Below are 9,835 nucleotides of genomic sequence, written 5' to 3'. Positions count from 1 at the left end.
AGCTTAGGGGATTACTTTCCTCCTCTGGTGTGAGCTCCAGGACCAGTTTGGTCCCTGCTGTGGCACGGATGTCTCTGAAGGCTGTGATCTGTGACAGCTCTGCTGGCCTTCTGCTCCGGGGGGCAACAGTTGGCTCCTTGGCACAAGCAGGTTATTTCTTCAAGCTGTGGTGCAGCAGGATTTGGAGACCCGGGGCTGTGCCCTTGCCACAGTGCAGACATCCCAGGTTTAATGAAAACTGCAAGACAGTGTGAAGAGGATTTGCCTGATCAGGTAACAAAGGAGACAAAACATTAGATAATATAAAAATATTGACACATGGTTTAATATAGCAGCAATGTGCACACTCTTGTGATCTGCAGACCTTTATAAGCCTTCCAGGGGAGATAGGGGAGCATGGAAGAATTTAATCTTGCATCTCTGCTATTTTTCATGGATTGCTTAATTTAAGATGGTGGGTTTCAGCCCGTGTATTTGTAGAGTATTTCTGTTTGTAACAATAGGTGTCTTTATTGAATCTTCTAATCTCCTCAACTGAGGTATGCTCTTATCCTCTTTGCTTTCTGTCTTTTAATGCCTTTTCCTTACCTTTCTGAATTGCAGATGCTCTTTGGGATAGGGAAGGGGCTGCTTTTGCCAATCTCTACTGGAAAATAAAGAAAACCTTTAAACCTTTCTCTGGAGCAATCTGAACCAGTTTCTGACATGAACTTGGTACATAAGCTGTTACAAAACCAACATAAAGCACATTGTTTTTTGGGTTTTTTTTTTCCAGCTACAGGAAATCTCTGTGTAGTACCTCTGCTCTTTTCTCCAGTGTGAGTCAGATCAGCTGTGCCTGCCTTGCTTCAGCGCAGTGCTTAGCAGCAGCTGCATGAGAAAACCTCCTGTCACTAGATGTTAAACCAGCAGTGACGAGTTGTGCATAAGTGGAGGCAAGTAAGATGGTTGAAGAGGGGAGAGAAGATGCTTAGAGAAGCTCAGTCAATTCTGCTTCACTTGTAAGACTTCAGCTTTAGATAAATACCTGTTCTACAGGGCAGCAGTGCTTGTGGGGTCCTGCTATTTCATGATTGTGCTGTATAGAAATTATTGCAAAAGCACTCCCTGCCTACAAGTTCCTCATCTCCCCTTGTTGAGCCTGCCACCTTTAATGCCATGGGTTGTGGAGACAGGAATTTTTCTTCAGGATAACACAATAGAAACTAAACTGGGCAGGAGGAAAGCAACATGAGCCTTGCATGTGAGGTGGGAGATGCACAGTGTATTTCACTGTGGGCAGCAGTGCCAGGCATTTTCATCATCCTGGCTTATAACTGTGTTCAGACAGCAAAGCAGAAATTTTCTCTTCCCCCTCAAATGTTTGGCAGAAAGCTTGCTTTTGTCTAAAATGCTTCTTAAGCACTGTGTGAACCCTTCAGTCCTAAACCAAATACCAGTTTGAGTTGTGCTTTTTCTATCCAATTTGCAAATAGGAGGGTTTGGTTTAGTTTCTTGTAATAACTGCTACAGCGAGACAACTCTTGAAAAATACAAGGCACCATCCCAAAAGATATTATCTGCTTTACTCTGGAGGGCTTTTCAGCACAACGCTGTTTCTGTGTGGTGAGAAATGGCACAGATTGCTGTGTGACTACCAAAGTGTGATGGGCTGGGTGTGGTACATGAAAATGGTGCCTTGGACAACTTCTATTTAGTGCCAAGAGGTATAAAAGATATTTGGGGATAGAATTACATCATTAGATTAAGCTTTAATTAGGATTAAAGCTTAATCTATGGTGTAGGTCTTCAGGATTATCAGGATCTATCAGGGTGTATGGAGGGTGTAATATCTGGTGGTCCTCTCTCCTGACTGAGCAGAGGGCAGCTCTTTAGGTTTCTGTTCAGGGCATTACTACTGTTGTCCTCTTAAACCAGAACCAGCTGAAGTTCCCAGCTGTGGTCACTAAGTGTGCTGAGGTTTGTAGTATGTTTAACTCAAATACCTCTGTTCTGTGTGAATACCCCCTCCAGCTTCATTTGGATGTGATGGAAATCATCAGGGAGAGGGAGGACTGGCACAGTTAAAGCTGCTGCTCCACCTCATGTTCCACACACAATTTTTTGAGAGTGAGATACTTTCTGGGAGCTGTAGTGGCTTCCTTACTTCCATTTTCCCTTCCAGGCCATGCTGGATGCACAGGAGTTCCTAAGGCACAGCAGTATCTCCATACGCCAAGAGGGGATGTGGTAGCTGGGCCATGGAAGAAACCTTTTGGGCAGAGAAGACAACAACAGCATGAAACATCCTGGGTGCATTTTTCAAATGAAAGTATAATCAGGAACCACTTTTTTTTTTTCATGGGTAATCAAAATGTCTGTGGAAAAGAAACGGGGATGATTTCACCATGTTCTTTCTAATTTAAAATTTTCTGTGGAAAGAAAGTGCATTTGACCACTTCCTTGCAACAGCAAGCACAGGGGTTTAAGTGCTGTTCCTGAAGCAAGCATTGCTTTTGGCTTACTATGTGTGACTCCTTGTGAAGCTTCCTTGGGCTCTTGGATGCTGCTCTTGCCAGCAAGAGCAGATTGCTTCCAGCAATAAACATTCCACAAAATTATGTATGTTCTTTAAGAGAAGTACCAAGATTTTCTGCTAATTGCAAAAATACATAATGGATGCTTTCAGCATCTGTTATTTATTCTCTAACCAGCTTTCATCCAAAAGTAACCTTTAAACAAACATTAAGGTTGAGAAGTGTAACTATTTCAATGTGTCACACATTTCTACTCCCTCCAGTTTAATGATGTTTGAAACGTGTGCTTAGAGTTGACTTCTAGTAAGAGGCAGAAGTTGTTTATATCTCTAGCTCGGAGACGTTCACAACATGGAGAAGGTGGTGCTTGGTGCCAGAGATGATGGATGTCTCTGTGCTCTTTTTTGGGAGCCAGAGCCCAGCAGAGGATTTTTCTCACACGACAATTGCTTCGATGCACCACAAGGAGGGGTGCAAGGCTCGCGGAGAGCAGCATGCAGCTTGGAAATGGCATTCTTGGGATGCACAGTATGTTGAAAGACCTGATTTTTAGTTGAAAAGCCTGACTTTTTTTAACGGTGTAACTAAAAAAAAATCCTTATAAAGAGATAGATTTTTGATTAGTTTTTTTGTTGCACTGAGATGGATATGCTATGTTGGTAACTTGACAACAGTCATTGCCATGCCTCTTCTTTTTTTTTTTTATTATTAGTAATTTTATTTAATTGCATCTAACGAGAACAACTAGATGGGGACAACTTAATTATTTTGGCTGTTCTATGCAACTACATTCGTGACAGCATGGACCAAAAGGTAACTTTCTCAGATAATCCTGAGTGAGAGTTTGCCACTAGTGAAGGAGTTTGATACCTGGTACCATGGCAGAGAAGTAGTTCTGATGTCTCTCCATCCCAGAGTGCCTCAGAAATAAGCTCTACCCTGGGATGGCAGAGGGGACACTAAAAGTGAAGCTGCTGGGAAGAGCTGAGTGGTAAGCACCTGGTTCCCTTTTACAGGTGCATTGCATCTGATTCCCTTCCACAGGAGAATTTTAGAGATAAAAGGTAGTAGCAACACAGTCAAAACCTTAATTGCTGTGCCCGTTCATAGATATTTTTTGTCAAAATCTTCTAGTTGCCCTTCTATCCTATTATTCCTCCCAAATGACTCTGGTGGGAAAGCATGGACTAGTTTACTCTTCAGGCATGGCTGTGCAGATGCTACCTGAGTATCCTTCAGCAATTACAAGCCCATGCTTTCCCAAAAGGACCCCAGGGTAGGAGAATGGGAAGAGACAGAATGGGGTTGGCATCTTGGCTGGTGCAGGGCAGGAATGAGAAGTGTGGAGGTGCCAGCAGGGTTAGACTTTGTTTTGACAACACTTTGTGCTGGGGCATGGCCGGTAATTCTGACCGTGGGGCATGAGCAGGACTGGTACCAGCAGGCACCCCCTGGGCAGGCTCAGCACCTCTGCTGTTCCTGTGACATCTGGGTCTTGTGACACTCCCCAATAGACAGCAGAGCAGCACTGCTGCCTGGGGCTCAGCACTAAGGAGTTGTAGCCCCTTTGCAGCAGATTTGTTCCTCTCTACTCAGATGTGTTCCCATTTTCTGAGCAGCCTGTATTACAGACCAGGAGATCAATGGACAAAGGGACTCCCAAATTTAACAGAAGTACGCCGTACATGAATGGCAAAAGGAGAAATGGCCTTTGCAAAGAGCAACTGCTCAAATTTGACCAAACTGGCTCCTAGCTCACCGCAGTTAGCAGGACAAGGTCCCTTAAGAAGGGCAGGCTAATTGGGGTTGAGGGGAATTCACTGCATCTCTTCAATTTGCCTCCAAAGTTAGTCCAGGTGTTTAAGTCAGGATGTTAATTCTGCTGTTTTTCCAAAGGACTGAGAGGAGAGGGGTTTTTCCTGGGAAATTTTGCAATTTTTAGAACACCTGCTGATACTGGTAGAGAAGTGCCTCAAGAACAATTTATCATAATTGTGGGCAGAGAGAACCAAAACTAGCTTGGATGTCCAGTTGTCCTTGAAGGATGTGATATCTGTCAGCACTCATGTCCAGCCTGCTAAAGCCCATCTGCACTGCAGAGTAAAAGAATAGATAATTTTGTTTCAGATGGCACATGTTTTTTAAAAGTTAAAAACATCAGTTAATGAAAAGGATAAGGCACAAGTGACATAAGCATCAATAATAATAATTAAAAGTCTTAGCCTTAATTTCGAAAATTAGGGGAAAATGATGCATCCATGAACTGGCACTGTGATAGAGACTGCTCTGGAGAAGGGAGATTTTGGGTCTCTTTGAGAGAATGGGTAGGTTTCTGCTGTCTGAGCAGGCACAGGGTCGCCACAGCAGCTAATGAAGGTTGGAGGAGGCAAATGAAGACCCTTAATTAGCTGGTTGTTATTCTTCCATTATGAGCAATTCATTAACTGCTGCCTTATCTAGGTTGCTGCTCCCCGAACTGCGCAGTCCCTTAACAACCGAGCTCGGGGGGAAAGGGGGACATGAGAGCCCCCACAAACAGCGCAGGAGATGCTGACAGCAGGGAAATGGGGAAGGTCTTTGGCAAACACCCACATGTGAGAGTCCTTAGCACAAACGCTGATGTGCTGCTAATTGCTCTAATTGGTTCCAGCAGCGAACCCAGCCCAGACGGGTGAGGACAGGCATTTACCAAGCGGGCTCCTCCTGGTCCCCAGGAGTCAGCGTGGAGCTGCTGACAGGGCATCGCACAGAGCGAAGGGACCCGGGCAAGGAGCAGAGGTGAGAGCTCTCGGTTTGGTTTGGTTGTAGCTGAAAGTTTGGTGGTTGCTGAATCTGTTTGCTCAGGGGCAAAGCTGCTGGGTCCTTAGGGCTGTGTGAGTGAGGTTTTGACCAGTGCCAAGGAGCTCCTTTTCACAGGGCATTACTGGAGGCAGGGTGGTCACTGGAGCCCAAAACCTCGGGATCCCTTAGGCAAAGGTCCTTATCAAGCTCAGGTCTTTCCCATGCTCGCGGTCCCTTTCCCCCACTAGTAAATGCCCTAAAGTTCCCAAGCTGCTGAGGAGTTTGATGACTGAGGAGTTACTTAAGGGGAGGGACTTTGGTGCCCCAAAACCTTCGTGACTGGAAGGCCTGCCAGGCACTCAGGGAGCATGAAATCCGGTTAGAAATCATCTGAAGCTTGGTTTGGGTTGTTTTTTGTCTTCTCTTTTTTTCTTCTTTCTTTGTTTCTTTTTTTTTTTTTTTTTTTTTTTGGTTTGTTTCTTTCCAGTAACCACAAGGAGCAGGAAAGATGATTTGCTTTTTTTTTTTCTTCTCTTTTTAAGTGGACTCAGATTTCTGTATCATCTTTTGGAGCTTTATTTAAAGGAAAAAAATCCTACCCAACTCCCTCCGACTCCAGTATTGAAAGCTTTAAGGAAGCATGCCTAACTCTATTCAGTGAGAAAACTTCCCTTGCTGTCCCTGTACTGCAGGCTTTAAATTTAAATGGAGAAAATGAGTAAAGGATAACAAGTGAAAGAAATGCTGAAGGCTAAATGAGTTAATCACACACCTGTAACAAATCAGTGAGCCTTGCTTGCTGGAGGAGCTGCCCTGCACAGGTTTAGCAGAGCTGTGGCAAGATCTGCCTGCTCTGCGCTGCCCACAGATCAGCAGCAGGTGTGACACTGAGAGGCTGGTCTTTTCTTGGCTAGTTTTAAGTCAGAGCCAGCTCTAAGTTATTAACCTACTCTTAATAAGTAAGTGAGCTGCATGAGTAAACCCTGACCCCTCCTCTGCAGGTGACGGAGGTGAGACAGAAGGACCATGACCCGCCAGCCTTGTTCTCTGTTTCATGTACAGCTGGTACCATTTTCCCTTTTCTGCTGCAGAACGATGTTGTTATCACCTGAGAGGCATAAGACAAATGGGAAATGTTTGTCCCAGTGCTGAGATGCTGCTGTGGCCGTGCCTGGCTGCAGTGACAGACCCTCTGCTCCCAGCGAACTCGTGGCCTTGACCCTTTGTGCTCTTGCCTTGTGATGGTGGGGGCTTTGTGTGCCTAAATCGGGTGTGCATTAGAACATGTCTGTGTCCAGGGGGTCAGTGCAAGGGAGGAATTCTGCTGCTGCTGGCAGTCAGCCCGACCCTGCCTTGTGCAGGGCAGGGACAAGGCACCACTGCAGTGCTGGGCTGTGTACTGTAGGTGTGAAAACCTGCCTGGGGGATGGGTTCACCAGGTGGGCATCCATGGGGACATGGGACCCTGTCTGGGCTCTGCTGTCCCCATCCCCACACACAGACACTGGTCCCCAAAACCTGCCTATTTAGGGGTGACGTTTCTAACGTCCCATGAGGTCCTGGGGGTGAAGCCACCACAGCAGAGTCCAAAAGCCTTTCTGGAGGTAAATAAATCCCCAAGCTCTCCTATTATTTTAAAGAAGCTGCCTCCCACGTGTGACCTTGGGTGTGTGTTGATGGGAGCCTGCTGAAACCAAATCCCCTCTCCCTCTGCCTTTCTCCCCGAAATGGGAGCTGTCATCATCCTGCTCAATCTTTTAAGTCAGCCTGAATGCTGATTGTCTCTCTTTACTAAAAGGAAAGAGTCTGGGATGCTGCATGAGGCTGTGGCTCTGTTTTAAGGTGTGCTGTTTGCCTGGTCTCCTCTGCCTAGTGGCTCCAGTGAAGGTGCATTCCTGATGAAAGGTTTCCTTTAGTGAAAGTGGGGCCGATGGGAAGGCTTGCAGGCCTGTGAACAGACCTTTTTTTGGGGTCACTGTGGTCTCTTAGAGCTGTTGGTAGGGAAGGGAGGGATGACAGATACCCAGAGTGGCTGCAGATCCCCCATGCTCTGTGGGTGAGAGGAACCTGGGATCACACCTCTCCTCATGGGTGAGAGCAGAGCTCTGGGGTGGGTGAGGATGAGGCAGGCAAGAAGTTGGACTCCTGCTGCTCCCTGGTAGAAAACACAACCATGAAACATCTTGAAACACCCATCATGAGTAATAAATGCACCAGTAGCTGCCAGGAAGCTTTTGGGGATGGACCAGCATTGGGATGCTCTCTGCTGAGGCCTGGCTTGAGAGCACTGGGCTGATTCAGTGGGGAGATGGTCTGCCCCAGGTGAAACATAATCCCTCTGACAGGGATGAAATAAGCTCTTACAGCAGGTACCTTTCCCTGCTGAGTGGGGTCTTGTCCCTTTTTTGGCCCCAGACCACTTGACAGGGCCATCTGTAACTGTGTCAGTCAAAGGGCAGGGGAGAAGGGAAGGCAAACAGGAAGAGCTCAGTGGAAGGGCAAGTTTGAGTGACCTGAGGATGGGGTGGGGACACAAATCACTGGAGCGTGGGTGAAATGAATGGCTCCAGCACTGAAATTCTCAGTCTTTCAGTGAACACAAGGAGGGAAAAGCTGTCTGGCTCCAGGACAATACCTGGTGACTTGGGTAGAGGAAGAGCTCCGGCACCGACCAATGCATGAGGCTGATGAGAAGTGATCTGGGCAGGTCATTCAGAAAATCTGGTTTGCTGGCCTGGGAAGGACATAATCACCTTGGGCTGATGTTATCTGGGAGGCTGTGTTGGGGAGGAGGCAGTGAAATGGGCAGGCAGGCAGGAGCCTCTGGCTCAAAGTCAAGCCTTGAGATCCCAGGGAGGTGATGCTGATGGGAGAAGGGATTTGAGTCACCTGTGCTGAGGAGGGATGCAAGGCATTGGAGGAGCTGGCTGGGCTGAGGCTGCTTTAAGCTGGCTCAATTTTATCCATGTCCTTTCTGATGCTGGGTGCAAGAGTTTTCAGTTCTGTTTCTAAGCATGTTGTTTTAGTGTGGCTGGTAACTTGATTCTCCCTCTCCCGAAAGGAAATTTCATCAAAATCTGTAATTTTTAAGAAAAGTTTTGGTTTTTATCTCCATGCACGCCTTTGAAACTAGATGTTAACATATCATAGATCCTGGCTGGGAAAGGGTGAGGCTCTGGACATCACTGTGTCTCATCACAGGTCCCAAATCCTACAAGATCCTAAATTGTGGCTCTTGGTAGGAGCTAGGCATCCAGCTCCTGATTAGTGGAGCTGAAGTGACTTTCCTAAAGATTCTGGGGCACAAAAGGTAAAAGCCTCCAAATATCCCAGTCAACATTAAAGCATCTTGTCTCTCCTTAGCCTGCATTAACAGGCAACAAACTCATGGTTCTTATTAGCACAAAATCTTGTTCATATTGGCTGCTTTAATACTGAAATTGGTGTCTTTCTAAGTTAATCACAAAAATGTCTTGGTTTATTATTATTTTCATTGACATTCTTATTTCCAGATGGCAACGTCATGAATAGGAGGGGCCTGCTGAATAAACAGCTATTGCCTTTCTTTGTGAAGAGATTATGTTTTGTTGTGCTTGCAAAAATGACTTCTGCTGCCATGTGTTGTCCTTTAAAAGCTAAAGAATAATAAATGAGCAAGAATCTCAGATACAGTGCCCATTTGGAAGGAAAAACCAGGTTTAGTATTGTGTGCGTCGTTCAATTTATTTTATGTTAATTTGATCTTTTTTATTTTGGTGTAGCCTGATTAGTTCCACATGTTTTCCCCTAAGGATTGGACAGTAAAACTGCTTGTCTGAGTCATCAACAAGATAAATAATTGGCAAATTCAAGGTCTCATCTCCTAAATCATTCCACAGTTGCTCATGGCCCTCACAGAGCTCAGTTGCTTGTGCTCTCGAGTCAGCAGCTCAGTCCCCAGCCTGGGCTTTCACCACTCCCAGGAGACCAACAAACCTCTGGTTACAGAGCCTCACATAAGCTTGTCTTGGCACATCTGCTGGAAGAGCACGGGGAGCCACTGGGATCCTGTGGTCAGGGCTGGTATTTACAGCCAGGGTGGGGGAGCCTTCCCAAAATGGGCACCCTGGAGTGCACATCTGGCAGCTGTGCCACCCCCCTGCACGGGGCTGGGGTGTGGAGCTGCTGGCACATCTCCTCCTCACTGGGTTTGCTGACCCACAGCTCAGGAGGTGCTGAGCTGCCCCCCAGGGATGCCACGCTGACCTCTGTGATTGAACAGGCTGACCCTGAAATGGGCCATCTCAGCATCCTTATCTTTGCCAGCTGCAGGTATCAGTCCCAGGTCCAGCTGGCCTCAGCACAGCCCCACTCGTGGGTCCTGTAGAGTAGCCATGAGATAGAAAATGAGAACATGAATACAGGCCCTGGGGTCCAGCTGTGTGTGAGCATTGAGAGGTTTGAGATGGACACTGCTTCTTCATATGTGGTGGTTGTCTGGTTTCTGAGGGAAGCTTTACTCGAATTTCTCAACTTGAGTAAGAGAGAGGTTGGACTTC

The sequence above is a fragment of the Camarhynchus parvulus genome, chromosome 8, assembly GCF_901933205.1.
Source record: "Camarhynchus parvulus chromosome 8, STF_HiC, whole genome shotgun sequence".
Classification (NCBI taxonomy): domain Eukaryota; kingdom Metazoa; phylum Chordata; class Aves; order Passeriformes; family Thraupidae; genus Camarhynchus; species Camarhynchus parvulus.
The sequence above is the reverse complement of the archived record's forward strand: the minus strand, read 5'-3'. Positions refer to the sequence as shown.